This window comes from Pristis pectinata, chromosome 3, assembly GCF_009764475.1.
Source record: "Pristis pectinata isolate sPriPec2 chromosome 3, sPriPec2.1.pri, whole genome shotgun sequence".
Classification (NCBI taxonomy): domain Eukaryota; kingdom Metazoa; phylum Chordata; class Chondrichthyes; order Rhinopristiformes; family Pristidae; genus Pristis; species Pristis pectinata.
Genome location: NC_067407.1, coordinates 58,088,322 through 58,103,181, shown reverse-complemented (window position 1 = coordinate 58,103,181; position 14,860 = coordinate 58,088,322). Strand labels below are relative to the sequence as shown.

The 14,860-nt window shown below is 43.7% G+C and overlaps 1 protein-coding gene across 1 annotated transcript in view; it reads right to left on the bottom strand.

The window, feature by feature from the left end:
* Positions 1-14,860, bottom strand: part of acbd6 (acyl-CoA binding domain containing 6) — a 185,284-nt gene that overhangs the window by 137,497 nt on the left and 32,927 nt on the right. The window lies entirely within an intron of this gene.

Below are 14,860 nucleotides of genomic sequence, written 5' to 3'. Positions count from 1 at the left end.
GGACACCCAAGTCTCTTTGATAGTCAACAGCTTTGAGTCTCTCATCATTTAAACATGCTCTGCTTTTCTATTTTTACAGTTTTGTCCACATATTTTCCACATTATTTTCCATGCCCTTGCCCATTCGCAGGAGCTTCTATTTCCCCCTGAAGCTCTCTACAGCCTCCTTGCAATTCACAACTCCACCCAGCTTTTTATCAACAGCAAACCTGGATATATTACACTTGGTCCCCACATCCAAATCACAGATACAGATCATGAACAGCTGGGACCCTGGCACCAATCCCTGTAATATGGACCAACCTACTTTTACACAATTTCACCCTTTCTAAGGACTATCCTTTGTTCAGTCAGCAATGCATTATAAAATCATCACAAACCACAGAAAAATCAAGAAAACACTACCAGTGTGAAACGCAAATACCCAGGGAGAGCGTGCAAATATCCAATGACAGAATATTGTCTTAGTTATGCCCTGAGGTTGTCCCTTTTGTTCCTGGGGCTGTCCTTCCACAAGACTCCCCACGTCAAGTCACAGAAACTGTTTAGAGCCAGTGGCATACCAAGGAATGTATGTTTGGCTGTTTTTGGAGGGAGACGTTAAGTACACATATTTTATACATGTACAAATGAATGCATATAAATTTACCATGGTTAAGAACTACCATGGAGCACATATCCCTGCTGGCTTACATCTGCGCATACCACTGTCTGAAACAATAATTCTCCCTCACTGTCTGTGCTTCAATCTGTCCTTTCTCACCAACTCTATTTGTCAATGCTGAATTGTTCTGTGCAGGGAAGACTGCTATTTTGCAGATAGTTGTTCAAAAATTAAACATGCTTGCTGAAAGGAAAGACTTTAACTGCTACCTGCCATCTGGCAGTGAAATGAGAAGAGATAAAAGCGCAGCTGAAGCAAAGGCAGAAAGAAAGGGAAGAAAAATCAAACACAGAGAAAGGAACAAAATCAGGCAGACAGAACCAACCAGATCATAACAGGTTCACAATCAACACATAAGAATCAAGAAAAGCCTGTTCAGAAAAAGAAAGGGAGTTTAAAAGAATTATCAGTGTTAAATTTTCAAAAATAATCTTAGCAAATCACTTAAAAACTATTCGTAAAAATATTGTTTTTAAATTAAAAATATTGTTAAAAACAATATTAACAATATTGTTTTTAATATTTAGCTGTTTCACTCAAATTTAGAACATCATACTGGCTGCTTGCCACCAGGAGACTGTTTTAAGTGTTTACTTATGTTATGGAAAAAGATTTATTAATTTTGAACGAGGCAGAATTTGATAGTAAATAAAGCAATTTGCAGGTATATAGTGCTTTAAGTTTGAAAATTACAAGGAAACAATCAAAAATAGATGTTAAGCAGAGAATGGAGTTAATATTTTTTATTCACATGCTAGATGTGGGTGTATTTATTGCCCATCCATAAATTCCTTCGGAAGTTGATAGTGAGCCATCTTCTTGATATGCTGCAGTGTGTATGGTTAAGGTTTTTTTTATAGTGCTTTTAAGGTAAAGAGTTCAAGGATTTTGAGCCAGAAGCTAGAAAGCAATAAAGACATATTCAAATTAGAAGGATATATCATTTGGAGAGGAAGTTGCAGCTGCGTTTGTTCCCAATTGCTTGCTGCCCTTGTCCTACTGGGCAGTGGAGGTTGGGGGACAGGGAGGTGCTGTTGAAAATGCAACAGTGCTCAGTGTAAGTACATTCCATTCATAATCTAGGTTGTCAGAACAAAGTTTTATGGGGAGATTTAAAAAGAGGAAAGTAGAGAGTTCTATGGAGGGAATTCTGAAGCAAGGGGCTTATTCATTTCCCCTAAAGAACACACTGCTAAAATACAATAGAACCAGAACCTGTAGGATTGAAACACACAATTGTTCTGAAAGCAATTTTAAAATTAAGTTTTTTTTCCCCCATAGACCTACTCTGATATTGGATATCAAAAATAAACAACACCAGTAGCAAGCTTCCAATTTTTTCTAATTCATACAAAAACAAAACAAAAAGGCATTTCCAAAGAAATTTCTCCCAATAAACACAAAAATGCAGTGAACTAAACCAACCCACCTCTAAGCGAAGCTCATCAGACTGCAGAACCCCTGTAACTGTCCAGACTAACGGCAATAAAAAAAACTACATAACTTTTGTCAGAGAAATAACTAATCCCCTGTCAGAATCATTTAGTCCAATCACTTTTTCAACAAGAACAAGCAGAATCAATTATCTTCCATGGTTAATTTTTGTATGCCAGTTGTGTTTTGCTCTCTTGGCCCTAGACCACATCATGTGCGCTGTGGGTTGGAATGACATTTCTAGAAGGTTCAAAAAACTTCACAAGAGGTCACAGTTATATCGGCCAACAAGTCAGCAACATCAAAACAAGGAAAATGCTGACAGTTTTGTAATCGTTTTTCCCCTAACACCAGTTTTCAAAAACTAGATAGAACAGAGCTGCCAAATAAACATCTGAATTGTTGTACTCTGCATTTCTCACACAATTAAGGTAAGGGAAGTGAACGTTTTCAGGATACCTCAATGAAACCTTTCAAATTGAATGTTTCATTGGAAATGCATGCTGACAAGAAGTCAGGATCAGTTTGGCTCCATCAGCTATCTTCTGTCCAAAATCCAGCTGAGGAATGTAGGAAGAGATGTCAAAAGATTTATTACTCCAGTGCAGCAGAAACTACCCTCTTCCCTCAAAATTCAGCAACCCAAAGTGTTGAAGAAGAGTACAATTTTGGTTTGCTTCCATTTGACCTGCAATTTTTCACTCATCATTGATGGAGTTAAGAGTTTTATTCACAAGTCAATTATATATCAACTTGTTTTAATTTGATATTACTTTTATTCCTTTCTTAACTGACAAAGTCAAAAGAAGATTAACTGGCTACTGAGGAGACATATGTGGGAGTTAATGGAAAATAATATGGTTACCACATTAATCTGCATAATAAATCATTGTACAACATCTTACAGGTAGAGTATTCACCACAGTACAAAGTACTTCATTATCCCATTACACTCAAGTTCCCAATTCCATAATGAAACATAACTGCAATCAGTGCAACTCTGAAAGGGGTATCCAAAAAATAGGATATCATAAATATTTGATAATCACTAATAAATCCAATAAGTAATTCAGAAGAAATGTATTTAATTAGAATATGTTGAGAATTTCTTATCTTCCTCTTCCACATTTTCCCCATTCCTCTTGTAGGCTGGTCTCCATTACTGTAGCAGCATTCTCACTTCAGTGTTAGGTGTCTATAGGATGCTTCTGCTTTCACAATTGGATATATTCTGCCCAAACTACCAGCTCTTTGAAAGCCTCCAATTATGGTCTAAATTGCAAGACCAGATCCCTTTTCTACTCAATCTTTTCGTAGAGTTAAATATTTTTACACTTGATTGCACCACTTTCTTTTCTATAACTATTCTACCAATGATTTTATCATTTGCCCAAATGTTACTCCACAATAACATAATGCACTTCCCCACTTCATTCTCCAGAATTGGATCCAGCAACACTTCCTTCCTCGCTGAGCCAGAAAAGGATACAGCAGGATATAGATCAGTTGGAAATAGGGGCAGAGAAATGGCAGGTGGAGTTTAATCCAGGCAATTGTACGGTGTTGTATTTTGGGAGGTCAAATGTAAGAGGAAAGTATATAGTAAATAGTAGGACCCTTAGGAGCACTGATGCACAGAGAAATCTTGCGGTGCAAGTCCATGGCTCCCTGAAAGGGGCAACACAAGTGGGACAGGGTGGTAAAAATGGCATATGGCATGCTTGCCTTCATTGGTTGGGGCACTGTGCAAAAGTTGGCAAGTCATATTGCAGCTGTATAAAACTTTGGTTAGGCTGCACTCGGAGTATTGTGCTCAGTTCTAGTCACCACATTACAGGAAGGACGTGGAGCCTTTGGAGAGGGTGCAGAAGAGGTTCACCAGAATGTTGCCTGGATTAGAGAGTATTAGCTATAAAGAGAGATTAGACAAACTTGGATTGTTTTTTCTCAGAGTATTGGAGGCTGAGAGGTGACCTGATATAAATTTATAAAATTATGAGAGACATAGATAGGGTAGATAGTCACAGTCTTTATTCCAGGGTGTGGAAATGTCAAATACAAGAAGTCATAGCTTTAAAGTAAGAGGGGGAAAGTTTAAAGGAGATTTAGTATGGTAGGTGTCTGGAACACAATGCCAGGGGAGGTGGTAGAAACAGATAACAATATTTAAGAGGCACTTAGACAGGCACATGAACAAGCAGAGAATGGAGAGATTGTAGCCGCATGCAACGCTCTACTGAAGGAACACACGGAGGCAGGGAGTGCTGAACTCAAAAACCTTTTACTGATTCAAAATCGCACGTTTAAATCTCCCATCCCATGGGCCCCTGCTACCTGCGGGGCAGAAGTGACGTCCGACTGTCCCCGGAGGGTCCGCCCTGAGCGGGTAGTTCCAAATGCGCTACTGCGTGTCTGCCCGTGACTCCCAATGGTGGTTTGAGTCCCGCGTGTGCGGGCTGCCACACCACCACCCCCAGAAACGTCCATCAGGGGAGTGGAGCCCCCAGTCTGTGTGGTTTGCCTGAGTGGCCGGCCTCGCCCGCACGGTGCGGGTACCCTCACTGGTTGCTCAATGTCCAAGTGCGCTGGTTTGAGGCGGTCCACTGTAAAAGTCTCTTCCCGGCCACCCATATCCACGACACACGTGGAACCGTTGTGCCGGATCACCTTGAAGGGTCCCTTGTACGACCGCTGTAGAGGTGACCTGTGCATGCCCCTGCGAATAAAAACATACTCACAGACTCAGAGGTCTTTAGGAGTGAAGGATGGCGTGGGACCATGCCTGGAGGTCGGAACCACTTGTCCCACAGCCTCGTTAGTACCGCTACTGGAGTTTCTTCCGAACCTCGGGCCTCTAGTACAAATTCGCCCGAGACCGTCAGGGGGGCGCTGTAGACCAATTCCGCCAAGGAGGTGCCCAGGTCCTCCTTGGGGGCTGTGTGGATGCCCAGTAGGACCCAGGGAAGCTCATCTGTCTTGTTGGGGCCCCTGAGGCACGCCATCAAGGCCGACGAGATGCCGGTGGCACCGCTTTACCAAACCGTTGGACTGGGGATGCTACGTTGTGATGTGAGGCAGCTGGGTGCCCAGGAGCTGCGTCAGTGCTGTCAACAAATGAGACATGAACTGCGCCCCTCTGTCGGAGGTGATGTCCGTTGGGAGGCCAAACCTGGCGATCCAGTTTGCAATGAGCGTCCTGGCGCAGGACTCAGTGGACGTATCTGCGAGCGGTATGGCTTCCGGTCATCTGGTGAACCTGTCCACCATGGTAAAGATATACCTGGCACCCCGGGAGACTGGCAGGGGGTCGACGACATCCATGTGGATGTGTTGGAACCTCCTGTCCGTTGGCTGGAACTGCTGGAGGGGAGCCTTCACATGCCGCTGGACTTTGGCGGTCTGGCAGTGTACGCAGGTCCTGGCCCAGTGTCCGACCTGTTTGCACAAATCGTGCCAGACGAATCTGTCCGCTACCAGCTTGATGATGCCCGGATGGACAGGGGGGCCAGGTCGTGCAGCGTGTCGAACACCCGGCGCCTCCATGCTGCTGGTACCATGGGTCGGGGTTTGCCAGTAGACACGTCGCACAGGAGTCGATCCGCTGCCGGGCCGATGGGGACGTCCTCCAACTGGAGCCCCGAAATGGCGGTGCGGTAAGCTGGGATCTCGGTGTCCGACCATTGTGCTTCTGCAAGTGCTGCGTAGTCTATTCCTGAGGACGATATGCCCGCTGAGTGGAGGCTAGGGCAAGACAGTGTGTCGGCGACGATGTTGTTCTTCTCTGCAATGTGGCGGACGTCCGTGGTGAATTCTGAAATAAAGGACAGGTGCCTCTGCTGCCGAGCCGACCATGGGTCTGATACCTTGGCCATTGCGAAGGTGAGGGGCTTGTGGTCTGTATACACAGTGAACTCCCTTCCCTCGAGGAAGTACCAGAAATGCCAGACAGCCAGGTACAGCGCTAGCAACTCTCTGTCGAAAGCGCTGTACTTCACCTCTGGTGGCCGTAGGTGCCGGCTGAAGAAAGCAAGTGGTCACCACTGGCCCTCAACGAGCTGCTCCAGGACTCCGCCGACTGCCGTGTCAGAAGCATCGACTGTGAGTGCCGTGGGTACATCGACTCTCGGGTGCACTCGGAGGGCTGCCTTTTCCAGCGCCTCCTTGGCCTGCTCGAACGCCTCCGTGGACTCCACGTCCCATGCCACCTCTTTGGCCCTGCCGGCCATCAGGCTGAACAAGGGCCTAATGATGCGTGCCAGCACCGGCAAGAACTGATGATAAAAGTTGACTATCCCTACAAACTCCTGCAGGTCCTTGACCGTGCTGGGCTTGGGGAACTGGCGGATGGCGTGGACCTTGTCCAGTAGGGGAAATGTGCCATGTCGGTTGACTCTGTGGCCCAAGAAGTCGATCTCCGTCAGCCCGAACTGGCACTTCGCCAGAGTGATTGCCAGTCCGTGGTCGCTCAGGCATTGGCAGAGCTGGCACAAATGTGCCACGTGCTCTTGGTGCGAACTGCTGGCCAACAGGATATCGTCCAAGTAAATGAAAACGAAATCCAGGCCGCGTCCCACCGAGTCCATGAGCCTTTGGAAAGTTTGGGCTGCATTCTTGAGACCGAAAGGCATCCTCAGGAATTCGAACAAGCCAAACGGGGTGACGAGGGCTGTCTTGGGCACGTCGTCGGGGGGCACTGGGATCTGATGGCATCCCCCAACCAGGTTGATTTTCGAGAAGGTGGTCACTCTGTGCAGGTTTGCCGTGAAGTCCTGGATGTGGGGTACCGGGTACCTGTCGGCGATTGTGGCGTCATTGAGCCTTCTGTAGTCTCCACAGGGCCTCTATCCTCCTACGGACTTGGGCAACATGTGCAGCGGGGATGCCCACGGGCTGTCTGAGCAGCGTACGATTCCCATCTCTTCCGTCTTACGGAACTCCTCCTTGGCGAGGTGGAGCTTGTCAGGTGGGAGCCTGCAAGCTTGGGCGTGCAGCGGTGGTCCTTGTATGGGGATGTGGTGCTGCACGCCGTGCTTGGGGTCGGCCGTGGAGAACTGCGTGGTGACTATGGAGGGGAATTCTGCCAACACCCTGGCAAATTCGTTACCCAAGAGGGTCACAGAATCCAGGTGGAGGGCCGGTAGCTTGGCTTCTCCGAGCTGGAAAGTCTGAAACGTCTCGACGTGGACCAAGCACCGGCCTTTTAGGTCGACCAGGAGGCCGTTGGCTCATAGGAAATCTGCCCCTAGTAGAGGCTGTGACACCGCTGCCAACGTGAAAGTCCAAGTGAAACGGCTGGACCCAAAACACAGTGAGGTAATTCGTGGGCCGTACGTCCGAATACTGGTGCCATTTGCAGCAGTGAGTTCGGGGCCTGGGACCGCGTTACGAGTGTCCATGTTCGAGGGGGGAAGTATGCTGACTTCAGCCCCGGTGTCTACCAGGAAGCGCCGCCTGGAGTGTCAGTCCCAGAGGTACAGGAGGCTGTCGCGGTGGCCAGCTGTCGTAGCCATTAGCGACGGCTGGCCCCGGCGCTTCCTGGAAAAGCACATGGTGGACGGCAGCGGCGCGCACCTGAACCCCATCTTTGGTGATAGAAACACCATTATTCCGAACTTTCATCTTTTCCCCCGTGGGTCTCAACGGCTTTGGTTGCAGGGCCTGGGCTTTGGGGTGCATGCTCGTAGCTAGGCCAATGGAGGCTGCTCCACATTGCTTACTCTGCCAAAGGATGTCTGCTTTAGCCGCGAGACTGCGTGGGTTGCTGAAATCCTCACTTGCGAGAAGGAGGTGAATGTCCTCTGGCATTTGCTCGAGGAACAACTGTTCAAATAAAAGGCACAGCTTATGGCCGTCCACGAGCACCAGCATATCATTCATGAGCTCGGATGGCATGCGGTCGCCCAGACCGTCCACGTGTAGGAGCCGCGCGGACCGTTCACAGCGGGAGAGTCCGAAGGTACAGATCAGGAGCGCCTTAAGCTTAGTGTACCTGTCCTCTGTTGGTGGCTGGCGTAGGAAGTCGATGGTCCGGCCTGCCGTGTCCTGGTCGAGCATGCTGACCGCATAGTAGTACTGCGTGGCGTCAACTGTAATGTCTCTGATATTGAACTGGGCCTAAGCCTGCTCGAACCAAACGTGGGGTTGAGTGGCCCAGAAAGTCGGGAGCTTCAGAGAGACCGTGCTGTGTGAGTTGCTCGAACTCATGGCTGGTCGCAGAGTTGCCTGCTCCAGATGCCATCTGGAACGTCAGGGTCACCAATGTAGCTGCACGCAACGCGCTACTAAAGGAACACACAGAGGCAGGGAGTGCTGAACTCGAAAACCTCTTACTGATTCAAAATCGCGCGCTTAAACCTCCCATCCCATGGGCCCCTGCTACCCGTGGGGAGGAAGTGACATCCGACTGTCCCCGGAGGGTCCGCCCCGAGCGGGTAGTTCCAAACGCGCTACTGTGTGTCTGCCCGCGGCTCCCGATGCCGGTTCGAGTCCTGCGTGTGCGGGCCGCCACAAGATATAGATTATGTGCAGGCAGATAGGAATAGTTTATTGTGGCAACATAGACAGCACAGACATTATGGATCAAAGGCCTGTTCCTGTGCTGTACTGTTCTATGTTCTAATAAGAATGTTCATATTTCAAGACATGAGAATATCCCAGACTTTATAAGAATGAATGCAGTTCATCCATCATCAACACACTGAATTTCATGGAACAAGAGGAGCTTTGACCCAAATGGCCCTCAAAGGATCGTTTTTCCCATGATTGTTACCATCCCATGAGCTTTTCCCTTCCATGCTCCAAGAAATTTTTTGAAATGCCTAAAGATAAGAACGTAATTTGGTCAACTCTATAACACATTACGAACAGGATTTCAAAGTATTATTTGCTTTGCTGTGTATTTTCATTCCACAAATAGATTGAAATTAATGCTTAGGTCAGGTTATTAAAATTTACAAAGCAGAATAGGCTATTTGGCCATACAGATCTACACTTCTTTTTTTATGGCCCAGCTGAGTCCTCTCTCACTATGCTCATTCAACTTCATGTAAGTCCATCATCATACCTTTTGTTCTTTTTACTTCATGTACTTATCTAGTGACCCTTAAAAAGCATTTATCCTGCACACATCAACTGCATTAGATGTAGTTTGCTGGATTGGATGGCAGTGGTTAAAATGAGAAGGACAAGGAAGCTTATGACATTGGAAGATCATTCATACAGCAGAAATAAGCTGGAAAGCGAACTAAAATAGGAAATAAGATAAGATATCTTTATTAATCACACATACATCAAAACACACTGTGAAATGCATCTTTTATGTAGTGTGTCCTGGGACCAGCCTGCAAGTGTCACCATGCTTCCAGCGCCAACATAGCATGCCCACAACTTCCTAACCCGTACGTCTTTGGAATGTGGGAGGAAACCGGAGCACCCAGAGGAAACCCATGCAGACATGGGGAGAACGTACAAACTCCTTACAGACAGCGGCCAGAATTGAACCCAGGTTGCTGGCGTTGTAAAGCGTTAAGCTAACCGCTAATGAGGACAGAATAGCAGTTAATGTAAAAGTGAACTGAAAGATTAACACAGGCATTTAAAAAAAAGGTACTCAAAAGGAAGACTGGGGCCAATTAGGGATTTCAAGGATGATTTCTGGTGGACCCAGAGAGATAAAGATCAAATTGCATTTATATAGCACTTCTCACTGATTCAGGTTGTTCCACGTCCTTTACATCTAACAAATTATCTCTGAAGTTGTAAAGTAGGAAACATGATAGCCAATATGCACAAAGTAAACTCCCACAAAAGAAAAAGCAACAATGATTAGATAATCTTTGTTGCTGTTTATAACAGCTGGGGGATGCAACCCTTGGTTAGCTCAGGGATGTTAAAAAAAACAAAAGGGTCACCAAAATGATCAGGCAAAGGTCAGCAGTGAGGGGCCCAGGAAGTGTGGATGACACATAGGACAGAGGACAAGAACTTGGGTGGAGCTCAGGCAAGAGAAGCCTGCGGAGCTTGAGGAAGAAATGTGGGCAAGAGTGGGCTGGGGAACCATTTAAATAATACCGTCTTTTTTTTGCTTTACTTACTACAGTGGACAATATCATATTTATCTGCATTACACCGCATCTGCCATGTAAATGCCCACTCTCTCCACTTGTCTAAAATTGCCTTGAGACCTCTTTGCATTCTCCTCACAATTCACAATCCCACCCAGTTTTGTGTCACTGCAATACTTACATTTATTACTTTCAGCTTACTCATCCAAATCATTGAAATATATTGTGAACACCCAAGGCCCACGCACTGATCCCTGCAGTACCCCACAAGTCACCACCTACCACCTCGAAAAGACCTACTCTGTTTCTTCTTTGTCAACCAATGCCAGGATACTCCAATCCTGTAATTTAACTTTTGAACACTAATCTCTCATGTGGGACCTTAGAGCTCTTCTGAAAATCCAAATTCACCACACGCACTGGTTTCCCCTTTTTATTCTATTAGTTACATGCTCAAAAAACTCTAGTAGGCATGTCAAACACAATTTCACTTTCATAAATCCACGATGACTTTGTCTAATCCTGTTGATACTTATCTATTATAAAGTATGTTATAACTATTATAATTTACTTTATAATAGATGCTACCATTTTGCCTACCACTCATGGTAGGCTAACTGCTCCAACTGTATTTCTGTTTTCTCTCTCCACCTTATTTAAATCTGCTGCATTTGTCACCCTGCAAATATGGAGGAATTGTCCTATAATCTATTGAATTTCGGTAGCTGCCAGCCAATATATCTATCAGTTACATAACTACCCCGTTTACTATTTGGGGTTTGCAGATTATCAGGCCCAGGAGTTTGATTGACTTCCAGTCCTATGAATTTACCCAACACAAATTCTTTTACAAATACTACAGTCAGGCAGTCTTCCAGATACTGGAAATCTAAAATAAAAAATACTGGAAATACTCAGCAGGTCAAGCCGCATCTGTGGGGCACCTGCTGAGTATTTCGAGCATTTTCGTTTCTTATTTTAGGTTTCCAATATCTGTAGATTTTTTGATTTTCCTACACAATTTTGGGAATAAGCCCATGGGCAATTAATACTCAACTCTAGAGGTTGCTATCAGTGATTGCCTGCTTCTCCACAGGATTGCAGTTTTTTTTTAAATAGCATTTTCTGGCTCCAAGAATCAATGTCAGGTATTTATGAACTAGCCTAGCAGCAAAATATCCTGAAAATGGCAAGAAAGCAAAAAAATTGCAGAAGATGGAAATATGAACCAAAAACAGAAAATGCTGGAGGTACATAACTAGTCAGGCAGCATCTGTGGAGAAAGAAATAGAGTTAATGTTTCAGGTCAATTTCTTGTTATCAGAACTATTTTGATGGAAGCTCATTGACCTGAAAGGTTAACTGTTTCTCTTTCCACAGACGCTATCTAAATTGGCACATTTTATTGTGCGAAGTATGAGTTTTTAAGTATTGTCCCAGGTCATACTTACTTCCATTAAATTGACTAAACCCTGGCAGCTACATTCACCAAGCTGACCAACTACCATGCTGCCATTCAAATTCAACCACATCCAACCAAGACATAATCATCTGCACAATCATTATGTGAATAACAAGTGATCAAATGGAATCAAAGAGTGATACATTTGAATCCATGCATGGCTTTGCCTTGATGTTTATCTTGGTGTGACGCTAGATTGCACACCCTCTTTCAGACCCACATAGGAAGACCAGAGGGAAAGACAGTACACGAAACGGCATCATCAGAAAGGTTGGAAACCTGAAAAGGGAAGCACATGGAGCCAGGATCAGAACCTCTGCATTCATCCTTCCTTATTCCAATGCAAGTATGCTTGCCTGAGATAGGAACACTATATCCACATGGAAATGAGGGAAATACGTGCCAAAGAGATTGCTACAGTAGATCCAGGCCTATGGCGAGCGCCATCTGTTTGTTGTTAACTGCAAAATCCAGGCCAATGTGGCATGGCATCACATGGCTACCACTAGTTTATCTACTTGTTGGTGTGCTACTTTTTGGACGTCAACATTCTAAAAAGAATCAAAAAGAGTGGAAGGAAAAAGATAGCAGAAACTGCACAGCTCAAAAACACAACAGTGCACCAAATCTTTTTTTCTGACAATCTTTAAAGTAACAAATAGCCAACTGATGTTAATTCTTTTCCAGTAGGAAGGGTTCTTGGATGACCACACAGCAAATCAGGCTAACAGTTTACAATAAATGGATAGTCTCCAAAGGACTCAACCTGTCCAAGACCAACAACAGTCAGTGTACTGGTCCCAAGTAAAGCTCTATACATATCAGTTAAAAAATAAACTGTACTGTAATCATTCTGTGTCTTGATCAGCAAATCTATAGCATTGTTATGATTGAAAACATTATTATACAAATTACAACTTATGCTTCAAAGTTTATATGGAGTCAACAGTAATTTGTGTTTTTCAAAGCTGCCTATTCAGTTCAATCTGGATCTGTGTGCTGCACTCTTACCCGAAACACTCTCAATATTCCATTATACTCAATATTTCTGATGACTTAAATGAGAAAAGTTTGAAATACCAAGTGGCAGGTCTAGACATTCTATCATAGATTTCCAAAGGGTCAATTCGATTTCAGTCAAATCAAAGGTGATTACATCATGCCTTCAGAACCCAATTTGTCAATAAAATCAAGACTGAAATTCCCTCTTTGCTGCAATTCTACGTGACAGTCTGTCACAACACTACCCATACACACTCATTACTGACAGACAAGTTACAATTGTTATGTAAATGTACAGCTTACTTCAAAAGATATGGTCCAGTCCTTTATAAGCAACTATAGATTCATTGGTATTCAACGTAAGCTATAGAATATTGCATTAATACAGGCCGACAGCATCAAATCCACTGATCTATGACTGGATTTCTTATTCTGTTATTCAACCTGCAAGCATTTATAGTAGCATCATAAGTTATTTCACACCCAAATAGGCAGAGGAGAATTATTAACCTCCTGCAGAAGGAAGTCATATTATTCCAAAACCTCTTGTCTTGCTTTTACACATGATCATCAAACCATGTCCCATTTTGCAATAGTGACTAGACTTCAAAGTACTTCCTTGACAATAAATTGCTTTAGAGCCAGATCATGAAAGTGCTTTACAACACCATATTTGCCTTCTTTAAAACAAACACCTCAATAGAAATCATTTCATATCAAACTGTACCTGTTGAAAAGTCTTTTAAACTTTGCAAGTTGAATTCTCCCAAGTAAAAGTATCCCTGGTGTGCAGCTATGCCTTGCAGAATATAATGTTCTTAAGTTCAGTTCCACAGACCTGACTGAAATATTTGACTTTAGTTGCTCCATAATTTTAAACGCTAACCAGATTGTGTGGAGAATTTTATTTCACTCCACTTTATATTGCTGCTCTTGAACACTGTTATATCATAGGTTAAGACAGTATAATTACCTAAACATATCAGTGTAATCACGAATTTTATGCAATAGCATATGACAGACTCTTTCCATATACGCAAAAGTTTTGTTTTTAATCTTGTGCATTTACTACTCTAATATGACAGCAGCAATCTATTGTTTAGCTCAAAAGCAGAAACTCTATTTTAAACTATTCCCATTCATGGAACCTTCTCTTGCAATGAACAACTGAATCAGGCAGAGTTTCCTTTAAGCTCATCAAGGCTCACATTAACAAGGAATGGCACGGTAGAAAACTTATTACTTTATATGGAAAAAATGTCAATAAATCAGAGATATTGTGGTTAAAGCTGATTGAAATTTGTCATCCAAGTGCTTAAAATTCCCTTTTCAATTTGCTTTCACAATTAGAATGCATGCTGAATGAATAAACTTAACCACTACATCTTGTGACTTAAGAATGCAACTCAAAGAATATGAAAATATTGCTAAATGGGTAATCAATAAAACTCTATAATCAATATGAACTTCCAGTGATATGCCAATATATTTGCATAAGTGAAATGCAGTGTCCATAATTAATCAAGTGCATTTGCAGAAGTGAGGGTTAAACAATCAAAATTTATTGCCATCATTCTTTTGCTACATCATTGTTTATATAAAAAAAACCTGCCCTGCCGGCATACTTTGAATGACAAATGATGATAAACATTTCAATGTAACTAAGCAAAAGTTTTCACACTCACTTGAAGAAAAAAATTATTTCTGCTCTATCAGCTCGATTTCGCCTCCTGTAAAGCATTCTGCTCAATACAACCACATCAGTTTCTTAGATAACAGGAACCAATTAGAACATGCTAGTGTAACGTTTGCAGACAGGGGATTTTGTGCTTTGACAAAAAGAGACGTTACAAGCCCGAGCATGCTTGTTACAGGCATGCCCGACTACTATCATAGCACAACAAAGCTGGAAGCTCTCTATATGGAGCACAACTAGGTACAGTCCATCCTCTCGCCAAATGAACACCACCAGTTGATCATAGCACAGTCTCATTAAGTGCAACAACAGGTACATCCAACTGAACTGTGTAAGACAAATAGCACCAGTTATATAATTGACCTCACTCCCCTAGTCTTCCCACATTTTATTTTGTCTTTTACAGCACATATGCAATTTCCTTTCATGTCATCATATTATTTGCTTCCACCACCCTCTCAATTACAATCTCCATCTATATAGTGTCTTTAACATTACAAGCAGTACATTCCAGATATCATAACTTGTAACATTAAAAA